The following is a 25,723-nucleotide window of genomic DNA, read 5'->3' as shown; positions in this document are numbered from 1 at the left end:
TGCTCAATACTGTATAGTGGCTACACAGTGCTCCATACTGTATAATGATCACACATGATGCTCAATACTGTATAATGGCCACACATAGTGCTCCATACTGTATAATCACCACACATAGTGCTCCATACTGTATAATGGCCACACAGTGCTCCATACTGTATAATGGCCCCACATGATGCTCCATACTGTATAATAGCCACACATGATGCTCCATACTGTATAATGGCCACACATGATGCTCAGTATTGTATGATGGCCACACATGATGCTCAATACTGTATAATGAGAGAGGTGAGGCAATAGGCCAGTCTAAGGTTAGCTTCACACTAGCATTCGGCAGGGCTGCAGATGAAATCCTTCTTCCTCAGTGAAGCCCCACCCACCGCCGCACCTTTGCCTTCAGCTCTGCCTACATCTGCATGCATTCTGCATACCCTATCTTTAACATTGAGTACTCTGGCCATGTGCATGTATGCTGATGCCTCCCGTGATGCAGCGGTAGGACCATATGTAGCGAAACGGCAGTGACCCAAGCAAGTTCAAACAAAATGTTTATTTATTGTGTTACTTCACACAGTCTTTTAGCAATCCATAGTAAACAGCTTCTTCATCCAGGCCAAAGGAAAATATACAGTACATGGCTTCTTCACATAGTCCATCAGAAATACACAGTAACCGGCTTTACCTTTGTAGTCCCTACACAGGCCAGACTTCCCTTTGTCCAGTTTCCCTGGGGCAACCACCCGCCAATACCAAGTCTCTACTCACACCGTGCACCTCACACTATCCTCTGGATTGCAGCCAGGCAACATAAGACAGCTCGGGATTCAGGGTGTCAGTTCCTTTTGCCCCTGTGTTGCTCCACACACAAAGAGCTCTGCAGACAACTTCTCTGTCTGTTTCCAAACCAACACTGACACATCTCCCCCCTACTACAGGGCTTTTAATCAGTCACGACTTCACTATTCTAGTTACAGCCACACCTGTGTCTGCAGTACGCCCTCATGGCCTCACTACGCTTCCATGCACATTCTGGAGAGCACACACAGAGTCCCCTAGCTGTAACAGGTGTCACTGCCTCACACTCTGCATGTCTCATTTTGAAGCTGCACTGACTGCAACAAAATGCAACATGTTGCGTTTGGTGCAGGTCAGCGCAGCATCAAGATGATGCATGCGGAGGCATCCACATACATCTGCATTGCCTGCTTACCCAATGTTAAAGATAGGGTACGCAGGACGCATGCAGACATAGGCGGAGCTGAAGGAAGAGGAGTTGCAGTGGGCGGGGCTTCATGGAGGAAGAAGGCTTTCATCCGCAGCACTGCCCTGCCGAACGCTAGTGTGAAACTAGCCTAAGGAAAGCATTTTAGGCCACAGTTAAAACATTGGAAATTGGGAATTAATCGAATTGTCCTGCGTAGTGTATTTCAAATAATTGGTGCAGTACACAAGAAATCTTGGAGACGGCAGTGGGAGGTTCGGATTATTGGAGAAGTTAGTTTTAGGTCATTAGCAAAGTGGAGGGCATAGGTAGGATGGTAGACTGAGACAAGGGAAGAGATGTTTGGTGGTGCTGAGCTGTGGAGTGCTTCGTGAGTGAGTGTGATACAGTTCTGCTCAAAAGTTTAAATACCCTGGTAGAATGTTTGCTTTCTTGGACTTTTTTCAGGGAATATGAATGATAACACCAAAACTTTTTCTCAATTCATTGTTAGTGGTTGGGTGAAGCCATTTATTGTCAAACTACTGTGTTTTTGCTTTTTAAATTATAATGACAACCAAAAGCATCCAATTGACCCTGATCAAAAGTTCACATACCCCATTTCTTAATAAAGTTTATTGCCCCTCTAACATTGTGGTAGTTGTGGATGAGGTTCTTTATTTTCTCAGATGGTAAAGCTGCCCACTATTCTTTGCAAAAGCTTACAGTTGCTGTAAATTCCTGGGCTGTCTAGCATGAACTGTGCGCTTGAGATCTCCCCATAGTGGCTCAATGATATTGAGGTCAGGAGACTGAGATAGCCACTCCAGAACCTTCACTTTGTGCTGCTGTAGCCAATGACAGGTCGAATTGGCCTTGTGTTCTGGATCATTGTCATATTGGAATGTCCAAGTACGTCCCATGCGCAGCTTCAAGGCTGATGAGTGCAAATTGGCCTCCAGTATTTGCTTATAACATGCTGCATTCATCTTTCCTTCAACGTTGACCAAGTTTCCTGTGCCTTTGTAGCTCACACATCTGTTATGATCCGGTGACCCTGGAGCCGCATGAGACTATCTCTGGAGTAGGTGGAACCTGTACTGACCGCAATACTAATTCTGACACCGCAACTAGAAGTAGCCGTGGGATGTACCTAACCAGGCCTAGACACCTCGACACAGCCGGAGGACTAAATACCCCTAAAGATGGAAATGGGAAATCCTAATTTTGCCTCAGAGCAGAGCCCCAAAGGATAGGCAGCCCCCACAAATATTGACTGTGAATTTAAGAGGAAATACGTACACAGGCAGAAAAGACAGAGTTTAGCAAAAGAGGCCCTTCTAGCTAGATAGAAAGGATAGGACAGAGTTCTAAGCGGTCAGTATTAAAACACTAGAAAAATCCACAGCAGAATACACTATACACTACATCTAACTAAAGACATAGGATGTATATCTGCATCTCCAGAGAAACCAGCATGACAGAAAAATCCAAACAAGTCAAGCTGGACAAAAACACAATAGATTGCACTGCACATAAAAGCACACTGCATGCGTGCTACAGAGAACCAAAACAGGGCACTTATCTTAGCTGAAATGACAGCAGGGCAAGTGGAGCCAGACAGAGATGCAATCCCTCCAAGATACAATGGACAACTGGCAGGGATTGATGGATCCTACAAACCTAAATACCTAATAGAGCTGCAATAAGCAGAAACACCTGCCCAGCTTATAATCCAGAGACCACTGCACTACCACTAACAACCACCGGAGGGAGCCCAAGAGCAGAATTCACAACAGTACCCCCCCCTTTAAGAGGGGTCACCGAACCCTCACCAGACCCCCCAGGCCGATCAGGACGAGCCAGATGAAAGGCCCGAACCAAATCAGCAGCATGGACATCAGAGGCAAAAACCCAAGAATTATCCTCCTGGCCGTAACCCTTCCATTTGACAAGGTACTGAAGCTTCCATCTCGAAAAATGAGAATCCAAAATCTTCTCAACCACATACTCCAACTCCCCACCAACCAACACAGGAGCCGGAGGATCAACACAGGGAAGAACGGGCACCACATATTTCCGCAACAAAGATCTATGGAAAACATTATGGATAGCAAAAGATGCCGGAAGGGCCAAACGAAAAGACACCGGATTGATAATCTCAGAAATCCTATAAGGACCAATAAACCGAGGCTTAAACTTAGGGGAAGAAACCTTCATAGAAACATGACGGGAAGACAACCAGACCAAATCCCCGACCCGAAGCCGGGAACCAACACACCGACGACGATTAGCAAAACGTTGCGCCTCCTCCTGAGACAACACCAAATTGTCCACCACATGAGCCCAAATCTGCTGCAACCTGTCAACCACAGAATCCACACCAGGACAATCAGAAGGCTCAACCTGCCCTGAAGAAAAATGAGGATGAAAACCAAAATTACAAAAAAAAGGCGAAACCAAGGTAGCCGAACTAGCCCGATTATTAAGGGCAAACTCGGCCAATGGCAAGAAAGCCACCCAATCATCCTGATCAGCAGACACGAAGCATCTCAAATAAGTTTCTAAAGTCTGATTGGTTTGCTCGGTTTGGCCATTTGTCTGAGGATGAAATGCAGAAGAAAAAGACAAATCAATACCCAGCCTAGCACAAAAGGCTCGCCAAAACCTAGAAACAAACTGGGAACCTCTGTCGGACACAATATTCTCCGGAATACCATGCAAACGAACCACATGCTGAAAAAACAATGGAACCAAATCATAAGAGGAAGGCAACTTAGGCAAAGGCACCAAATGAACCATCTTAGAAAACCGGTCACAAACCACCCAGATAACCGACATCCTCTGGGAAACAGGAAGGTCCGAAATAAAATCCATAGAAATATGCGTCCAAGGCCTCTCAGGGACCGGCAAAGGCAAAAGCAACCCACTAGCGCGGGAACAACAAGGCTTAGCCCGCGCACAGGACTGCACAAAAGAACGCACATCCCGCGACAATGAATGCCACCAAAAAGACCTACCAACCAAATCTCTGGTACCAAAAATACCAGTATGACCAGCCAACACCGAACAATGAACCTCCGAAATCACCCTACTAGTCCATTTATCAGGAACGAACAGTTTCCCCACTGGACAGCGGTCAGGTTTGTCAGCCTGAAATTCCTGAAGAACTCGTCGCAGATCAGGGGAGATGGCAGAAAGGACCACCCCTTCCTTTAGAATGCCGACTGGTTCCAGGACCTCCGGAGAATCAGGCAAAAAGCTCCTAGAGAGGGCATCAGCCTTAATGTTCTTAGAACCCGGAAGATACGAGACCACAAAATCAAAACGGGAGAAAAACAAAGACCATCGAGCCTGTCTAGGATTCAGCCACTTGGCAGACTCGAGGTAAATCAGATTTTTATGATCGGTCAAGACCACAATACGATGCTTGGCTCCCTCAAGCCAATGTCGCCATTCCTCGAACGCCCACTTCATAGCCAACAATTCCCGATTGCCGACATCATAATTACGTTCAGCAGGCGAAAACTTTCGGGAAAAGAAGGCACATGGTTTCATCAAGGAACCATCAGAATTCCTCTGAGATAAAACGGACCCTGCCCCAATCTCAGAAGCGTCAACCTCAACCTGAAATGGAAGAGAAACATCTGGCTGACGCAACACTGGGGCAGAAGTAAATCGGCGTTTAAGCTCCTGAAAGACCTCAACAGCCGCAGAGGACCAATTCGTCACATCAGCGCCCTTCTTCGTCAAATCGGTCAGGGGTTTAACCACACTGGAGAAGTTAGCAATGAAACGGCGATAAAAATTAGCAAAGCCCAAAAATTTCTGAAGGCTCTTCACGGATGTGGGCTAAATCCAATCATGAATGGCCTGAACCTTAACCGGATCCATCTCTATAGATGAGGGAGAAAAAATAAAGCCCAAAAAAGAAACCTTCTGCACTCCAAAAAGACACTTAGACCCCTTCACAAATAAAGCATTGTCATCTGCGCACGCGCGGAATCCCGCGGCCATTTTCCTGAAGTCCCGGGCAGCAGAGCGCTCCATCTGCGCAGGCGCGGCCACAGGAAAGATGGCCGCGCCCACCGGTAAACGGCTGAATAGCGAAGACCGCGCCGTTATTCATCTCCTGGGCAGTGGATTCGCCTGCTGGACATGCGCACACCACTACGCCACCAACGTAATGATGAGCAGGATCCTGGGGGACAAACAGCGCTGTGACCACGCCCATCCGACCTGACCCACTTGAGTGACAGCAGAAAACGGCCACTTCACAAAGGTATTTAGGCAGCCTAACGGGGGTGTAAAGGCACCGAAAAGGCCCTAATGTAAAGCCCAGCTCTGCCCCTATTTCACACTATTTTTATCTAATTTTTAAAAAACGGGGTGGTAGGTTCCCTTTAATACGAATAAGATTATATGCCCCTCGAAGGTCAATCTTAGTAAACCAACTAGCCCCCTTAATCCTAGCAAACAAATCGGAAAGCAACGGCAAAGGGTATTGAAATTTTACCGTGATCTTATTCAAGAGGCGATAATCAATACAAGGTCTCAAGGAGCCATCCTTCTTGGCAACAAAAAAAACCTTGCTCCTAATGGTGAAGAAGATGGCCGAATATGCCCTTTCTCCAAAGACTCCTTATAACTCCGCATGGCGGTATGTTCAGGCACAGACAGGTTGAAAAGTCGTCCCTTAGGAAACTTACAACCTGGAATCAAGTCAATAGCACAATCACAGTCCCTATGCGGTGGAAGGGAACTGGACTTGGGCTCATTGAACACATCCTGAAAATCAGACAAGAACTCTGGAATTTCAGAAGGGGAGGAAGAGGAGATTGACATCAAAGGAACGTCACCATGGACTCCCTGACAACCCCAACTAGTTACAGACATAGATTTCCAATCCAACACCGGATTATGTACCTGCAACCATGGAAAACCCAGCACAATAGCACCATGCAAATTATGCAACACCAAAAAGCGACAATCCTCCCGATGGGCTGGCGCCATGCACATGGTCACCTGTGTCCAAAACTGGGGTTTATTTTTAGCCAAAGGTGTAGCATCAATGCCCCTTAAAGGAATAGGGTTCTCCAAAGACTGCAAGGGGAAACCACAACGTCTAGCGTATTCAAAGTCCATTAAATTCAAAGCGGCGCCAGAATCTACAAACGCCATGACAGAAAATGATGACAATGAGCAGATCAATGTCACAGATAACAAAAATTTAGGTTGTACGGTACCAATGGTAACTGAACTAGCAATTCTCTTAGTACGCTTAGGGCAGACCGAAATGACATGAGAAGCATCGCCACAGTAAAAACACAACCCATTCTGACGTCTGAATCCCCGTCGTTCAGCTCCAGACAGAATCCTATCGCACTGCATAGGCTCAGGTATCTGCTCTGAGGACAACGCCACAGCGCGCACAGCTCTGCGCTCACGCAGGCGCCGATCAATCTGAATGGCCAGAGACATAGAATCGCTCAGACCAATAGGCCTGGGAAACCCCACCATAACATCTTTAACAGATTCAGAAAGACCCTTTCTGAAAATGGCCGCCAAAGCATCCTCATTCCATTTGGTCAGCACAGACCATTTTCTAAATTTCTGACAATACAATTTTGCCACTTCTTGACCCTGAAACTGGGTCAACAAGGTCTTCTCAGCATGATCCACAGAATTTGGTTCATCATATAATAAACCTAGAGCCTGAAAGAAGGCTTCTACATTAAGCAAGGCAGGATTCCCAGATTCCAGGGAAAATGCCCAATCCTGAGGATCGCCACGCAGCAGGGAGATGACAATTTTAACCTGCTGAATGGGATCACCAGAAGAATGAGGTTTCAGAGCAAAAAACAGTTTACAGTTATTTTTAAAACTCAAAAATTTAGACCTGTCCCCAAAAAATAACTCAGGAGTAGGAATCCTAGGCTCTAAAAACGGAGTCTGAATAATATAATCGGAAATACCCTGTACCCTAGCAGCTAGTTGGTCTACATGAGAAGCTAATCCCTGAACATCCATGCCAGCACACAGCTCCTCAGTCACCCAGAGGAAAAGAGGGAAGGAAAGACAAAACAGACTACAGAAAAAAAAATGGCTCAGGACTTTTCTTCCCTTCTTCTGAGATGCATTTAACTCATTGTTGGCCAGTTGTACTGTTATGATCCGGTGACTCTGGAGCCGCATGAGACTATCTCTGGAGTAGGTGGAACCTGTACTGACCGCAATGCTAATTCTGACACCGCAACTAGACGTAGCCGTGGGATGTACCTAACCAGGCCTAGACACCTCGACACAGCCGGAGGACTAAATACCCCTAAAGATGGAAATGGGAAATCCCAATTTTGCCTCAGAGCAGAGCCCCAAAGGATAGGCAGCCCCCACAAATATTGACTGTGAATTTAAGAGGAAATACGTACACAGGCAGAAAAGACAGAGTTTAGCAAAAGAGGCCCTTCTAGCTAGATAGAAAGGATAGGACAGAGTTCTTAGCGGTCAGTATTAAAACACTAGAAAAATCCACAGCAGAATACACTATACACTACATCTAACTAAAGACATAGGATGTATATCTGCATCTCCAGAGAAACCAGCATGACAGAAAAATCCAAACAAGTCAAGCTGGACAAAAACACAATAGATTAGATTGCACTGCACATAAAAGCACACTGCATGCATGCTACAGAGAACCAAAACAGGGCACTTATCTTAGCTGAAATGACAGCAGGGCAATTGGAGCCAGACAGAGATGCAATCCCTCCAAGATACAATGGACAACTGGCAGGGATTGATGGATCCTACAAACCTAAATACCTAATAGAGCTGCAATAAGCAGAAACACCTGCCCAGCTTATAATCCAGAGACCACTGCACTACCACTAACAACCACCGGAGGGAGCCCAAGAGCAGAATTCACAACACACATCTGCAAAAAGTCAATTTTGCTTTCATCACTCCAAATTAGCTTGTTCCAGGAGTTTTGAGGCTTGTCTCTGTCCTGTTTTGCGTATTGTAGGTGAGATACTTTGTGGAATTTTCTTTCACTTTCTTCTGGCGACTCGACCATGCAGCCTATTTTTCTTCCAGTGCCTCCTTATTGTGCATCTTGAAACAGCCACACTGCTAGTTTTCAGAGAGTCCTGTATTTCAGCTGATGTTATTTGTGGGGTTTTCTTTGCACCCCGAATAATTTTCCTGGTGGTAGTGGACAACATTTTTGTTGGTCTACCTGACCATGGTTTTGTTTCTACAGAGCCCCTGATTTTCCATTTTTTAATCACAGTTTGAACTCTGCTGTCCTGCATTATCAATTCCTTGGATATCTTGTTGTATCCCTTTCCTGTTTTTTTACAGTTCAACTACCTTTTCCCATAGATCTGTTAACATTTTTTTTGCTTTCCCCGTGACTCACAATTTAGAAATGTCAGTGGCTGGATGAAAGATGCAAGAGTCTGTCTGGATCCCAGAAACTCACTCAGCTTTTATGCACACACTGATTACAAGAATACGGGTCACAGGTGAGGATGTTACCTTTAGTAGCCATTCAAACCCATTTGTGTCAAATTCTGTGCATGTTATCAGGCCAAAATCACCAGGGTATGTGAACTTTTGATCAGGGTAATTTGGATGTTTCGGGTTGTCATTCTGATTTAAAAATAGAAAACACCGGTTTGACAATAAATGGCTTCACCCAACCACTAACCATGAGTGGAGAAAAAGTTTTGGTGTTATCATTCATAGTCTCTGAAAAAAGGCCTTGAAAGCAAAAATTCTGCTGGGGTATATAAACTTTTGAGCACAACTGTATGTTTATCTTGAACTCTGCAGTGGATGGACAACCAGTGCAATGTCTGGCACAGGGCAGAGGCATTGGTGTAGTGGTTGGAAAGGAATATGATCCTGGCTGCTGCATTCAAGATGAATTGGAGAGGGCAGAGTTTAGCAAAAAGAAGACCGATTAGTAGAGAGTTGCAATAGTCCAAGCAAGAATGAACAAGAGCAACAGTAAGAGTTTTTGCTGAGTCAAATTTAAGAAAAGGTGAAATTCTAGTGATGTTTTTGAGGTGCAAGTGACATGAGCAAACGAGTGATCAGATTTGGGGAGTGAAGGAAAGATCTGAGTCAAATATGACCCCAAGACAACTGGTTTGTTGCTGGGGAATAATGTTAGAAGCACACACAGAAAAGGCAATATCGGGCATAGGAGGTTAGTGGAGTTCAGTTTGTGACAAATGCAGTTTTAGAGAGGGATGACATAATGTTATGCAGGTGTGATGTCAGGAGACGGTGTTTAATTGGGTGTCATTATCATAGAGATGGTACTGAAAACCAAAGGGGGGTGAAAGGCCTAAAGATGTGAGAATAGGGTCACTGGTGCAGCTAGTAGGGTGAGAAGATGCAAGAAGCCTGGTCATTTCTTCTTCCATGATCGGTTCAAAGACATAAAGTGTGCTAGATGCCGTGCAGGAGGGATGAGAATGCTTGCAATTAGGAGGTGATGGTAGCCTGCACTCTTGGATTGAGAAGAGAATGAAAAGTGTCAATCGTTTAGGATTGTTGGATAGTGAGATGATGAGGTTGTTGAAGTAAGTTTGTTTGGAGAGGTGAAGGGCAGAGTTATATGTTTTAAGCGTAATCTTATAATGAATGAAATCTTAGGCCAGGTATGATTTTTTTCCACAGACGTTTGATGCAACTGGAGCACCACTGGAGAAAATGTGTTTGCAGCTTGTTCTAGGGCTGTAGCCATCTGTGCTGAGTTCTATGTGTAAGAGGTGCAATTTTATTCAGGGTAATTTGCAATGTTTCATTATAATGTTTCAGTGCAGAGTCAGGACATGAGAGGGAGGAGATTGGAGGCCCACGAAGACTGCAAATTCTTCATAAGTTTCTGTATATTAATGTCAATTATAATTCTATAAGTGTGGAAAGTAGGGGTGTCCTGAGTGAGGTGACAGTTCTTGACAGAGAATGAAAGAATGTTGTGGTCAGAGACTGGAAGAGGGGAGTTAGTAAGATTGTACGCTGAGCAGAGCTGGGATATGATCAGGTCCAGCATATTCCCATCTTCAGACATAGGAGAGTTAGTAAGCTGTACAGGGGCCAAAGGAGGAGGTAAGAGATAAAAGGTGAGGGTCAGATGGAGAAAGATGGTGATGTTAAAGTCCCCCATGATGAGAGTAAGGATGTTACAGGTTGGAAAATGTGGAAACCAAGTGGCAAAGTGATCCAGGAACTAACTGGAGAGGTCCGGAGGATGATGCACAACTGCCACTTGCAGGGAGAAGGGCTGGTAGAGTCTGACAGCGTGGGCTTCAAAAGAAGGAATGATAAGTGAGGGTACAAGAAGATAGTCTGAAAACCTATGAGATACAAAATGAGCAAAAACCCTGCTGTAACTAAATTAGCAAAAAACAAAAGTGCATTCAAATAGCATATAGTTCTTGGTAATACTGTTTTTGATCAAAAATAGCATAAAAGCCATCCCACCTCGACAAGGTAACTCTTTACATTTTGTTGAAAGGAACAGACAAACACCTACACCTGGTCTGTTGTCAGGTCTGGTAGTAAGTGAAAAATGTAAGCCACCATATGAGAGAGTAGTAGTAGCAGTGGTGTCTGACTGCTGGATCCAGGTTTCGGTAAGAGCCAGAAGTGACACGCCCACCAGGGCCATGGGGTACTCGGAATCTGGTCAGACAGTTCCTTGGGGAAGTCATGGGGCCGTGACACAACTCCGTGGCCCTGGCTGTGCTGTAAAATGGGGAATATGTATATGAGATTTAACGTGATGCCACCTGTGGTGTTTGGCAATGGATGACCGATGCTGTTAAAGGGAACTGCTGAGGCTGTTGGTGATGCAGCTGGGATGGTTCTGCTCTCCACAGGTGGAGCGGGGCCTCAGGGCTACCAGTCCCCTTTATGTCATGTTTTGTGTACCTCATGGTGCAGGACTCAGGGCGCAAGAGATCAATGAATGACACAAGGGCTGTAATTTTCTTTTCCTTTACTTGATGTTGATAGTACAGACTGGGGTACTGGTAACAGATTGTAATGGAGAGCTGTGCAGTCTGAAAGCAATTTTTGGATACACCTAGCCAGGTAGGTATGGAGGTCTTCCTCCTGCGCTGTCCTCTCTTTTTCCTTGCTGCCTAACAGCTCACCAAAAAAGAACCAAAACCTACCCCTAAAAACATCAATCTTTATTAATAATTACGTAAGATACCAAAAAAATATACAAAGTGAGAAAATTACATCCCTATAGGGGCCCTCCAGGAATAGGGAAAAAGTTTAGTATCAAAAGGTACCCTCTCAGAAGTTTTTTACATGATATCAGCAAAACCACATATAGAAAAAACTAAATAGAAAAAATAAACAAAAATTTTCTTCAAAAGTAATAATACAAAATTATCAAAAGATGAAACAATCAAAAATACAAAAAATATCTCTCTGGATACATAATACCTCTACTGGCCCTAATTAGCCCTGGAAACTGTTATCCTTCCTGACAGCGGAGGATGGCACCCTATAAAGCGATATGGCGCCCCCACTCAACGACGGCTGTCCCTCCTATCCCTGGGTTGTCCCTCATAAACTAATAATCACAGACAAAAGACATAGTATAGTTTTGTTTATTTTTTTCTATTTAGTTTTTTCTATACAGTATGTGGTTTTGCTGATATCATGTAAAATACTTCTGAGAGGGTACCTTTTGATACTAAACTTTTTCCCTATTCCTGTAGGGCCCCTATAGGGATGTAATTTTATCTCACTTTGTATATTTTTTTGGTATCTTACGTAATTATTAATAAAGATTGATGTTTTTAGGGGTAGGTTTTGGTTCTTTTTTGGTTTGCTTAGTCATATACTCCCCTGGTAATATTGACTGGTTGGTTGTACTGCCTAACAGCTCACCCTCCTGCTGCTAACTGTCCCTCTCTGTTTTTAAAAACTAACCTTTGCCCGCATGGCAGGCAGCTTGAGCCAATCCAGGTGCCGCTCCTTTGTGTTGGCTCCAGGCTCTGGTATGCTGCTGTGCCGCAGGGTATTAGATCGGGCCAGGAGACCTGCAGTCCCCTGCCCTCCAGATTTAGCTGCCGGGACTTCAGTACCCATGCAACCATGGACTCTGGTATCCGGTTCCTAGCACTCGGCTCTGGGGCACGTTTAATCACATCTCCACTCCTCAGGTTCTGCTCTACTTAGACCTGGTAAGGAGCCCCTCCTTGCTTCCAGGCATGACATTACTCCCTGTAAGGAAGGCAATGCCACTGTGGCAATCGGGACTACTGGGGTGCCACAGAAGGTTAAGGGAATATGAAAGAAAAAAAGTCTTGGCTATAAGCGAGTTTGTTAAACGCTGATTGTGAGTTCCAGAGGGCACAGTTAAAAGAGACAGAAGGCATGCAAGTAACTGTAATAAGATTTACAAGATTTCGGAGTGTAGCAGGGGAGGAGTTATACTTACTATTTTAAGAAGGGCCAGGGTTAGGAAAGATATCTCCTACAGCTAGGGAAGGAGAATAGAGAGAATGAGCATATGGTTAAGTGATTTGTGAGAGCGTATCTTGTGTTGCATGGTGGGAGTGAATGGATCTGTGCAGTTTAAGATTGTAAAAAGAGCATGAAAGCTGTGCATAGGAGAGGAGAGGAGAAAGGGGCTGATATGAATGCAGTGTGCAGAGTGTATGAAAGGATGGTAGATATGAGTGATTGCAGCACCAAGAACATAAATTGAACAAATACATATGGTTAATACTTTTTTGAAATGCAGACGACCTGGAAAGAAATGTCTTTAAATGTTCAGCAAGTCTCTTGCCATGTTTAACTGCCCTGTCACTTTGCAAAATATGTTCAAGTAGACAAAATCTGCACAAATGCCCCCAAGCACAAATTCCTCCCCCTAAGCTAGATCCAAATATATAGGGAAACTTGTGCTTAGATCTAACAATATTGTAACTTAACAATCAATCAACTATCTTAAGAAAACAGGAGACAATAAAATGCAGAGGCAAAATAACAAACTTGCAGATCAACATGTATCACAAAATCTTTAAGCAAGAGAGATAACCTAACAGCATCATGGAATAACTCAGTAAGATGAATGAAATATTAAGCAAGCTTGCTAAAATGGAAGTGAGGGTGCAGGTTTTAAAGTAATAATTACTTAAATATACTGTATACTGCATTTTTCAGATTATAAAATGCACCATACCATAAGACGCATCCCAAATTTTGGGGATGTAAATAGGAAAAAAAGTTTTTTTAATAAAATGGAGGTCCATCTTATAGTCCGAATTTACAGTAGCTTACGGGAGGATCAGTGTAGGTGGAGTGGGGTCACAGGAGGCAGGAACCTGGCTGCAGCAGGAGTGGAGTGGAGTGATGATGTGGGCCCCTGGCTTGGGGGGGTGCCTTGGCAATGCAAGGCTGCAGGCCCTGGGGTTCAGAAAATGTCTGAGGCAGGAGTGGAGTCCATTAATTTTCCTGTGGTGTGCTTTTGGAAAATGGCCGCCGGAGGCAGCGCCCTCGCAGATTGAGATCTTGACTCGTCAATCCTTCCACTACCGCCGGCTTCCTTTAGAAGTTACCCTGCCTCCTGTGACCCCACTCCACCACTGCTGCCCCTCCAGGTAAGCTACATTTGAGATGAACCCCTATTTTCCTCCAAAATTTAGGCAAAAAAAGTGCTCCTTAAAATCCCAAAAAAATTTCAGACAAGAAAGGTGAGTATTAGATTGAAGTAGGATAGCTGTGGATAGCCTTGAGATAGTCTTCTGAATAGACCCACAAAGAAAGTAAATATAAAGTTGAGACATATGGCATAAAGTGCAGTGTTCTGTGACAACTGTGACACTTTACCAAAATAAATGCAAAAAGAAGTTGCTCTTGATTGATCAGTCTCACAAGCCAGGAAGCACGTTGTCATACAGATTAGCATTAGTTTCAGTATTTTTCTTCAGTAGGAAAATTATAATTGAGATTACCTAAACTTCCGTCCTGATTTGTAGAGCTTATAGAATAAAAAAAGGAGTAATTAAGGTGCTATACTGCAGCATATCACATATAGAATAAATTGCAAAAAATGTGCTAATTGGACCTGGATTTGAGTCTCCATTAGCACGCAAATTATCAAGAGCCAATGCTGGCAGCTCCCTTTGCAATTGTCAACCAATTAGGTACCAGATGTTTTAGATGTGAGACAAGTCTGGAGATGCTGCAGGCCATGGTAGCATGTTTGAAGATAACCTGTGAGAAGGATTTGGCCCTATAAACTAAAGGTATGGCCATAATGGCACTGTGATGCTGATTAATATGATATATGATGTGAAGGGATCTGATTAGTGGCTGATGATTACTCACCTTATGAAGCTTTCATAAAATGATGTCATCTGTGCTTTTGTGTGCTTTGGAGCGGGATCTGGGGGCAGGGACTTCTTCTGGATTTCTGTCCCCCCACCAGACTCCTCTGCTTCCTGTTCAGGTCACTGATTATTCAGTGAGTAGCTTACTTTGTAAAATTTCATGCCGACACCACTGTCATTGCTTGGGCGGTGCGCGCACAGTGTGAGTCAGCAACTTCAATAAAATAGCCCTGGAGGCAGCACATGCGCAGATCGAGATTTCAGCTTAGTAAAATTTTCACAGATTTGAAATCTCAATTTACGCATGCTCCGCATCCGGTGCCATTTTATGTTCTAGGCTCAATGTCTTACATTCCCTTCAGTGGTCCAACAATGAATAGAGTAAGATAAGATTTTTGCATAACTGCTTTCTAAAGTCACTGCTGAACCTCGGAGGTGGGACAATAGTCAGATAACTATCCGACCCCCGGCATATATCATGCAATGGTCTTAATTACAGTAGGATGCATGCACGATACCTGTCAGGCATCTGGTAGTTCGGCAGCATCGCTGGATGTGAAAAGAGAGGCGTTACACAACCTTTTTAATTTTGTCTATGGTGCATAAGTGTTTGCTGGCTGGGTAGTTCTTGTTTCTAGAAGCAAGAGTCTGTGTGAATGCCTTGTGTGGTTTGTGTGGTTTAAGAAATTAATTTTTTTTCTACTTCTCTTCTTTGTCACGTCAAACGAAATTGCAGAAACAGATATGCGGATGCTAATACATTATACCACATATAATACCCGCACCGCTCCTGGCAGTTTATTCCCTAAATTCTGCGATCAATATCGATAACAGCATTTATTAGGCAGCGATAATAAGCCTAAAAGGGAAGCCTGCCCCATTGTCCATTGCCTTTATGTCATAATTAAGGATGGTTTGGCTCTTTAAAATGTGTTGATTTTTTTTTACTTTTGTGGAGTTAAAAGAAGATTTTAAGCATGTATCAATAAAGAAATGAGAAGCTTTTGCAGGAATGTTGGAGCACATGTGTTTTTCCATAGCTGACATGTAAAATAGAAACAATACAAAGACAAGGTCATTTCTAAGACTTTTTAAACAAATTTATTTTTGTACACGTTAAACTTTATTACAGAACTATCCATTTTAGCTATTAACAGTATGTCACATTTTCTTTCAGTTTCTTTCTGTTCTTTATTAATTTTTGGAGATTTTGTACTTTTGTTTTCCATTTATATATTCTTGAAACTGTGGCAGATTTATTTTAATATTACAAATATTCTTGAAACTGTAGCAGTTTTATTTTAGTATTGAAAATGAAAAAATGAGTAGTCAAGTTCCTGTTTTATAGACTTTCTAATTATGTTTTTTACATGTTTGTAAAAGGAAACCTGTCATCAGGTTGTTCTCATATAACCTACGGCCACCTCCTTTCAGCCATTGAAGGCTGTATGCATGCTGTATGCATATATGTCTCCAAATTGTCCTTAAACGCAAAAAAACCCTTTTATTATACTCACCTATGGGGCAGTCCGGACCGATGGGCATCGCTGGTCTTCATCCAGCTCCTCCTCTCTTCTTGATCTGCTTCTTGCGGATGACGCATCCTACATCATCCACACAGTGTTCCCCTTTACGCTTCTGCGCAGGCGCACTTCTCTCGGCCCTGTCGAGGGCAGGGCAAAGTATTGTGATGCTCATGCGCCAGCACTTTGTCCTTTCCCCGTGCATGCGTAGAACAATAGAATTGCTTGAAGGGGAGCACTGTGTGGATGATGTAGGATGTGTCATCCAAAGAAATCAAAGGAGGATGGCATTGCAAAAAAGAGAGGAGGTGCAGGTTACAGACTAGAGACGCCCATCCGACTGGACTGTCCCATAGGGGAGAATAATAAAAGGTGGGGTTTTTGCCTAACATGGCAAATTGGAGTCATATATACAGCATTGTAGAAAGCTGTCCTATGGGGCTGAAAGGTAGGGGCCATAGCTTTTTATAGTTAAATATGGGAAGGAGATTTTGGCCGAGTCATTAACCAGAATTCTATTGTAAAACTGTTTGAAATGTTTCAAATCTTTTGCACAAAATGTAATGTTTTATGTCAGTCCTGCACAGCTCCAAGAACTTTTTGAAAAGTGGGCAGAGCTTAGTTGGCGAGGGGCACGCCAAGCTTGTCCAGCAAATATATTATAATATACACCACAAAAGTGTCATAGATTAATACATTCCCTATTATAGAGCTCAGCAGCTAAAAGACGTATCAAGTTTATTTAAGAGTCACACACACGCCTGTTTATGAGTTTGACTTATCTTACTAGAGTCCACCCTTCATCCAGACTCGAGTTTAAAAAAACCCTGTTTTGATAAATTGAGTCCTTTGTGTTTTCATATTTTAGTTTTTCTGCTGAGAGGAGTTCAGAGCAATTAAATCACTAGATGTTTCTATAAAATTATTCACTGTCTTACAAAAAATCCTTAAAATATTTACCTTATTAATGATTTAAAAATACCCTCCCCATAGGTAGTCAAAATACATCAAAATATATACAATTGAATATAAAAACTTGATAAAGTTTCAACAGCAACCTATTACCACAGAAATGGAATGCAAAAGATAAACCATATGGAAGACAATTGGGGAAAAAAATCTATTTGTTCCTTTAAAGGGAACCTGTCACCTGAATTTGACGGGACAGGTTTGCAGTCATATGGGCAGGGTTTTTGGGTGTTTGATTCACCCTTTCCTTACCCGCTGGCTGCGCATGCGCCGACGCACTATGTCCCGGAAGTATTTCTCTGTGTTCCGGTACATAGTGCGCCGGCGCATGCGCACTAATGCTTTTCGGCTTTGCACGTAGTTGGGCAAAGGATACTGCACAAGATTGCCTTGCGCAGGCGTGTACTACGGAGGACACAGCATGAACTTCAATCCAATATTGCGGCCAGCATGCAGCCAGCGGGTAAGGAAAGGGTGAATCAAACACCCGAAAACCCCACCCATATGACCGCAAACCTGTCCCACCAAATTCAGGTGATAGGTTCCCTTTAAATCGCTAAGTGTAGCCCTACCTAACTGCTCATCAAGTATCCCTATGTGTACCTTAATTGGTCTATATACACAGGATCAAACTTTAAATATCACATTGATGATCCCACATGAAGGATGATAGGTCAAGTCATTAGTACATTACTATTCTGAAAGCTTTTTAGGGTACGTTCCTGCAATCAGGAATTGCTGCAGTTTTGACAATGTGTATTTCTGTAGCGTCAAAACAGTCAGATGTTACAGCATAGTGGATGGGATTTCTAGAAATCCTATGTTCACTATGCGTGCATAGTCGCCTGCGGAAACTGACATGCGGCGCGTCTTTCAGGACCGCAGCATGTCAATTTCTCTTGCGGAGATGCTAGTCTCAGCAATGGAAATTTAATCAATAGAATATTTTGAACGCTGTACATCCACATTGTTCAGTGAACACATGCAGATGTACCTGCACTCAATAGAATGCAGTGCCTTGGACACAGAGAAAATACTCTGCTTCCAAAGCGCCGCTCATTTCTGATTGTGGGCATGTAGCCTTAAATGCCTACAAAGATGGCAGAAATATATGTGACAACAGGAAAAGTGACAAATAAAGATGAGTGAATCAGTTTAAAGCAAATCACATTTTTCTTTAATTTTACAAGAAATTCAGATGTGCCCAAATTTTATTTTTCTTGTGATTCATTTAGAGCAAAATTAAAGGGGTTGTCCCACAAACAAAGTTCATTTTAATCAATATATTTTAGAATAGTAATAATTTCCACAATTACAATTAGACGTGTTTAAATAAAATGTTCCTGTGCTGAGATAATCTTATAAATGTGTTCCTGCTGTGTACTGTGTAATGGCTGTGTCTGACCATGCAGGAACATGGTCTGATCATACCACATCCCCAGACAGGGGAGGGAGGAAAAGAGATATACAGACAGGACAGCATGGAATCTCAGATGATTCTTTCTTTGAGGTAAAACATTTGTTAAAAAGTAGGCAGTGAAATGTTTTATCTCACGAAAATAATTAGCTGTGATCCCGTGCTGTAATGTCTGTATATCTCTTTTCCTTCCTCCCCTGCCCAGGAGATGTGGTATGATCAGACCATGTTCCTGTACGGTCAGACACAGCCATTACACAGTACACAGCACGGGCACATTTATAAGATTATCTCAGCACAGGAACATTTTTTAAGCACATCCAATTGTGGAAATTATTAATATTCCAAGATGTATTGGTTAAAATCAAATTTTAAATGAACTTTGTTCATGAGAAAACCCCTTTAAGCAAAAAGACTGCCGGACACGAATATGTTAAAAAATAAAAAACATTTATACTCACCATTCCTATCGCACGTCCCGTTTGATATGGTCATCCTTTTTTAATCCAGTCATTAGTGCAGTCACGTAAAAGGCATATTCAGTGCCTCCAGCTCAGAATAGGCCCCAGGACATCTCATCACTAGACCTCACATGACATCATGACATTATGGGGCCTAGTCTCAAGCAAAAAATATCTTTGAAGAGTTTGCACCAACAGCCAGATAGAAAAAAGGTTAGAATCATCTGGCATTCATCGGCCCCGCAATGTCGCACAACTCATGTCGGGTCATCTCCTTCTGTCTGATCAACAGTATAGTCTTTTTAAAGGTATCTTTGTTTGATGCCATGATGACATGAGTCCTACTCAGTGCCAGGGGTGCTTTAAATGCTTTTATAGGGACCACATCTGTGACTGGATATTAGAAGACGATCAGATTTGGCGGCACTGTAGGGCAGGACAGGGGAGGGCTGGGTTAGTATAATATCCTTTTAGTTTGTTTTACCTAGTATAATAATTTACATTTGATTTGTATCAACTTAAACTTGAAAATCAAATTTCATGGTTAAAATGGAGCAAGTTTTCCAAATTTTTATTTCAGCACTTTCGCTCATCTAGAGTGACAACTATGAAAAAGAATTGTTGGACAGCTCTTCAGTCACCTGTTTAAAGGGAGTCTGTCACCAAATTTTTGCCATCTCATCTAAGGGCATTCTGATGTAGGGGAAGAGACCTTGATTCCAGCAATGTATATTTCTCTGTGCCTTTTGCTGTTATTTTGATAAAGTCTCTGTTTTAACTGCTGGAGATCTAGCAGTTATTTGAATGCTGAGCTCTGTATAAACCCCGCTAACACCACAGGGTGTCAGCTTTCTGCCCATGTATAGTGTACATAGAAAGCTTGCAATCAGTGGTGTGGATGGGGTTGAGCATAACTCATAAATATATAGGGCTACCTGGCAGCAGGTTTACTAGTCATCTAGTGAAAATCTCCTGCTGATAAAGTAATGATTTTATCAAAAGTACAATCAGCAGCCCAGTAAAGGTACCGTTACACTAAACGACTTACCAACGATCATGACCAGCGATACGACCTGGCCGTGATCGTTGGTAAGTCGTTGTGTGGTCGCTGGGGAGCTGTCACACAGACCGCTCTCCCCAGCGACCAACGATCAGGGGAACGACTTCGGCATCGTTGAAACTGTCTTCAACGATGCCGAAGTCCCCCTGCAGCACCCGGGTAACCAGGGTAAACATGGGGTGACTAAGTGCAGGGCCGCGCTTAGTAACCCGATATTTACCCTGGTTACCATTGTAAAAGTAAAAAAAAAAAAAAAACACTACATACTCACATTCTGATGTCTGTCACGTCCCCCGACGTCCACAGGGTTAAAACTGATTTTGGCAGGAGCGCTGCTTATGCAAGCGCTGCTGCCAAGAACTTCCCTGCACTGAATGTGTCAGTGCCGGCAGTAACAGCGGTGACATCACCGCTGTGCTCTGCTTTACGGCCGGCGCTGACACAGTCAGTTCAGGGAAGTTCTCGGCAGCAGCGCATGCATATTAGCAGCGCTCCTGCCGAAAGCAGTTTTAACCCCGTGGACGCCGGGGGACGTGAATCAGAATGTGAGTATGTACTGTTTTTTTTTTTTACTTTTGCAATGGTAACCAGGGTAAATATCGGGTTACTAAGCGTGGCCCTGCGCTTAGTAACCCGACATTTACCCTGGTTACAAGTGAACATATCGCTGGATCGGCGTCACACACGCCGATCCAGCAATGACAGCGGGTGATCAGCGACCAAAAAAAGGTCCTGATCATTCCCATCGACCAACGATCTCCCAGCAGGGGCCTGATCGTTGGTCGCTGTCACACATAACGAGATCGTTAGAGGGATCGTTGCTACGTCACCAAAAGCGTGACGTTGCAACGATATCGTTAACGATATCGTTATGTGTGACTCAGCCTTTAGTGACACACCATTGGAATAAGGGTCTCTGTCTCTACATTATGCTGCTTTCTAATTGAATGGCAAAAACCTGGTGACAGATTCTCATTAAACTTTTAAATGGCTGCTAGTAGTGCCTAATAAAATTAGCTTCAAACCAAAAGAAAAATTTCCAACATATTTTTTAGACACAGTTATAGCAAAGACACGTTTTGACCCAACCATGATATGTCCTTTTAATAGTGAATGCAAAAATATGTTATATTATTCTATATTTCACATTTTTCGGCACGCTGCTAAGTTGTTACAGAATTGGTATATAAGCAGGGGCGTAACTACCATGGTCGCAGCAATCGCCACTGCGAGCGGGCCCGAAGGAATCAGGGGCCCGGCAGGTCAGATGCACACCAGCAAAAAGTTAAAAACTGTTGCTGTGCGGGTGATTCCTCCCGCACTGCAAAAGACAGACCTGCCCTCTACCTGACCTGCCGGGCGCACACATCAGATCAGCAGCCGACACCTGAACAGTTAGAAAGGAAGGGCTGAAGGACCTGTGGTGACGTCATCATTAGCATAGGTCCTTCACCATTTATCAGCTCTGCCTCCTGATCGCATGACGATGACGTCACCACAGGTCCTTCAGCTCTCAGCAGCAGCTCAGTCCTGGTTGTGTGCAGCTCATGTTCTCTGGTATCAGCCAGCAGCAGATTTCGGATTCCTGCTGTTCCGGTGAGATGTGTATTCAGATGGGGCAGAATGTGTATTCAGATAGGGCAGAATGTCGAGTCAGATGGGGCAGAATTTGGAGACAGATGGGGCAGAATGTGGAGTAAGATGGGGCAGAATGTGTATTCAGATGGGGCAGAATATGTATTCAGATGGGGCAGAATGTGGAGTCAGATGGGGCAGAATGTGGAGTCAGATGGGGCAGTATGTGGAGTCAGATGGGGCAGAATGTGGAGACAGATCATGGGCAGGATGTGGATTTGGGTGGAAAATATTTTGGCAGGGGGGGCCCATTTGAAAGTTCGCAGTGGGGCCCATAACTTTGTAGTTACGCTACTGTATATAAGTTATTATACCTGCTACTATTTTCTGTCAATAAAACATTTTTCATTTTTTGCCAAAACAAATGTTTAGCATTTGGATTTGTAGGCCACTCCAAAATAGAGCTTGCACATATTTTCCTTCTTAGACGCAGATACTGGGAATTTTGCAGCACAGGCTGTAACAGTACAATGACAATTACATCCATATTTTCATCCATAAGTTTTTGCATGGCCAAGTAGAAAGCTGTTCGAAACTTTCCACTTTTTACATATTTTTTTGTAAGCACAAACACTGTCTTTTTGCTCAGATTGATACTCTGTGCAATATTGTCAATAACGGCCTTCCCTGGCTCCCAGTCCCTTTCTTCTATGCAGAGAAATATGTGTCTGTCCCCAATTTCCTCCAACTGGTGGCATAGATCATTGTAGATCCAGTCAATGACATCGGAATCTTTGTCATCATACGTGATAAATGCATCATAAAGGGTTTCGGAAATAACAATTTTTTTAGGTTTCAGCTTTGCCATGCACCAGTGATATATATACCATACGTCCCAATAAAACAAATGCTTTAGAACTGGTAATGCCATAATCAGAACAATTAATAAAAATGACGAAAAACAAAGCATCATCGAAATAGCATCTGAACTACAAGTTTGTATGTCAAAACCTATGATACTTTTCTTTCTCGAGAAATCAGAAGAAGCACAAGTAACATCGGTAGCCAATAATGGAATTGCAACATCGTTGTTAGTTATCCACTGTAAAAAGTCAACAATTTCACAGGTGCAGTCAAATGGATTTCCTTCCAACCACAGGACTTTCAAAAAGTTATCATTTCCCGACAAAAAGATTGATTTGTTTACTGAATGGATTTGGTTGTTGCTCAAGTCAAGTTCAGTAAGGCTTGCGGTTTTATAAAGAAAGGAAGCTGACAGTTCTGAAATCAGATTGTTGCGTAGTAAAAGTTTTTGCAAGGATGATGTATATCTGAACAAGTTAGACTCAACTGCTATCAGCCTGTTATCGCTAAGATCAAGAAATGTCAGATTTGGAAAACGCTTTAATGTACTCCATTTCCATAATTCTAATCTATTGTTGTTTAGATATAATTGTGTTAGGTTTGAAGGTAAATTGGCAACTATTAAATCAGGAAGTTGTTCTAGATCGTTAAAAGATATATCCAGGATTTTAAGACTGGAAAAATTCTTAAATACATACTTATAAAATTGATTACATTTTCCCCACATGATATTCAATTTGTTTCCAGAAAACCTTAATTCCTCTATACCACTTCCGTTAATGTGGAAATCAGTTAGGGTAGAAATTTTATTCCAACTCATATTTAACACTTTTAGACTATGGAGATTACCAATAAAATTTAAGTCATGAGTTACACCTTCAACTATAAAATACTTAGTATTGTAACTTAAATCTAACACTTGTAGTTTTGTCAATTCCATAAATGCTGTGGAGGAATCAAAGTCTAATTTATTGTAAGATAAGTCCAAATATGTTAGATTTGGCATGTAAACAAACTCTGTCCCATTTAAACTTTGATCAATGCTATTATGGGACAGATTCAAACATACTATGTCTGATAAGAAGTTAAATTCTTCACTAGCAATAAAAAACATAGTATTGTAGCTAAGATCTAATGTTTTTCCATATAAAATACACATAGGCTTGATTATTTGGTCAGACCATCTGTTATTGACTAAAGAGTAATCAATAGAATTATCTAATGTATTGTATGTGGAATCATCATAGTTGGAGCCTGATTTCAGCTTCATATTTTTTTCAAAATTTTCATTTTGATTTGTTTTTGCAATATATGGAGTTATTCTATTTTCAGACAAATATATCATTGATAAATTTTGAAACGTGCGAAACACCTTCAAATTAACTTGCTTAATAAAGTTTGTTCCAAAGTTTAAAACATTCAGTGTTGTTAGCTTTGCTAATGGGACAAGCGTTATGTTGGTAAGTTTTTGAAAAACGTAGCCTTGCAAATGTAATTCTTGGAGAGACATTAATTTGGAAAAATTGTCTGAAAGAATCAAATACTGGAAATACGTTCTTATCTCATAATTGAAGGACAAATCAAGTTTTTGAAGCGAAGATAAACTAAGCAAAAAATCACCTGATGCTATTTCTTTTACCAAATAATTTTTCTCTAAGTTCAAAAATTTCAGTTGTGTTAAGTTTTGAAACCAAATTCTCGGAACTGATGACAGAGAAGTATTACCGAGGTTAAGCTCCACCAAGTTTTTAAGGAACTGAAATGCATTAGGATGTATCTGTAATGATGACTTTCCAGCGCAGGGTTTGCAGGGAAATGGTGCATTAAAGCATCTTGGACAATTACCACTCAGATGAAGAATTTCTAAATTTGTTAGATTCATAAAATCTTCTTTTCCAATAGTGGTAATTAAATTATTTTTCAAATAAAGCACTTTTAGTGATGGAGGTAATTCTGGAGGAACCATGTTTAAGTTGTTAAATGATAGAGACAAGGTGGTCAATTTTTGCAGCCGAATAAATGCTCCTTCTTGAATGTCCAATTTCCCAGAACAGTTATTACCATAATAACAGTTGTGATCCAGATATAGTTCCTTCAGTTTTTTCATTTCAGAGAAATGCTCACTGCTGACTGAGACAATTTTATTATATTGTAAGCATAGGATACGCAATGAAACAGGCAGTTTACTTGGTATTGAAGGCAAATTATTGCTATTGATAAGCAATTGCTCAAGCTTGGTCTGGTTGACAAAAGCTTCTTCGTCTATAGAAAGAATTGTACCAACTGTGTCACAGTTTCTTTGATAGGAATTGAAGCTTAAATCCAATTTTGTTAAATTAATCCATTTCTGAAAAGCATATTTTTGTACAGTTTGTATGCGATTATTGCACAATAGCAGCTGCACAGAATCAGTTGAGTAGTTGATTGGAGGTGGAATAGATTTTAAGTGTCGAGCTTGACAATCAAAAACCAATGATGTGTTCTTTTCTGTTATTACGCACGGGTGAGTTCTGTTGTCCAGATTTGCAGTACAGGTTCCAAAAGAAGAGCAGATTATAAGAAGAACAGATGGTGCACTAAACAGCATGCTGAACATTTTGTGCTGCAAAGAATCACAGCATACAAAACAAAGTCAACTCTATAAAATGATGAATGACATACAGGAAAACAATGCATTGTCTATATAAAGTATTTACTTACTTTTTTACTCCTGTAGTGACTCAGATGACCATTAATGTAACACTACCTTTTATGTTTCTTTCATTTTCACTGTCTGAGAAGATTTTGTTAACATTTCTGTATCATTTCCCTTTTTATGATGCAAGATTTATTTATAGTGCTATACTGACACCAATAGGTTTTACAAACTAATTGCTTTTTAGAATTATTGCCTTCCTTTCATTTCCATTTTCTAATTTCATTAATATCAGTCATATATTTCAAACCTTTCACTTGAGCCTTGAACTGAAAACCTTTTGCTATTTCTTACGTGAGCCTGTGATAGTCAATAGTAATGGTTTGAGACATGCACAACATTCAAAAAACTTGCATGACAGACCACTCAAAATATTCTGAATTAATATCCTGGTTTATTGTCATAAATATGTCCCTAATATTGTTAGCTGTTTTCCTATCATTATTTTACTTGTTTTAGATACAGTATAGTTATATATTAGGGCAATAATATTTATTTTTATACATTTACAAAGAGGTATTGACAGCGTCGGACTGGAGCACCTTGGGCCCACCAGAGAAAATCATTCTTGGGGCCCACTAT

General features: G+C 42.0%; 1 pseudogene across 1 annotated transcript; it reads right to left on the bottom strand.

Annotated features, from left to right (window-relative positions):
• Positions 1-21,635: 21,635 nt before the first annotated feature.
• LOC143816407 (toll-like receptor 8 pseudogene) lies at positions 21,636-25,187 on the bottom strand (annotated as a pseudogene). The gene is made up of 2 exons (XR_013223938.1): positions 25,147-25,187; positions 21,636-25,048 (listed from the first exon to the last, which is right to left on the bottom strand). The product of XR_013223938.1 is annotated as a toll-like receptor 8 pseudogene (transcript).
• Between the last annotated feature and the right edge of the window lie 536 nt (positions 25,188-25,723).

This window comes from Ranitomeya variabilis, chromosome 3 (assembly GCF_051348905.1).
Source record: "Ranitomeya variabilis isolate aRanVar5 chromosome 3, aRanVar5.hap1, whole genome shotgun sequence".
Classification (NCBI taxonomy): Eukaryota; Metazoa; Chordata; class Amphibia; order Anura; family Dendrobatidae; genus Ranitomeya; species Ranitomeya variabilis.
The sequence above is the reverse complement of the archived record's forward strand: the minus strand, read 5'-3'. Positions and strand labels throughout refer to the sequence as shown.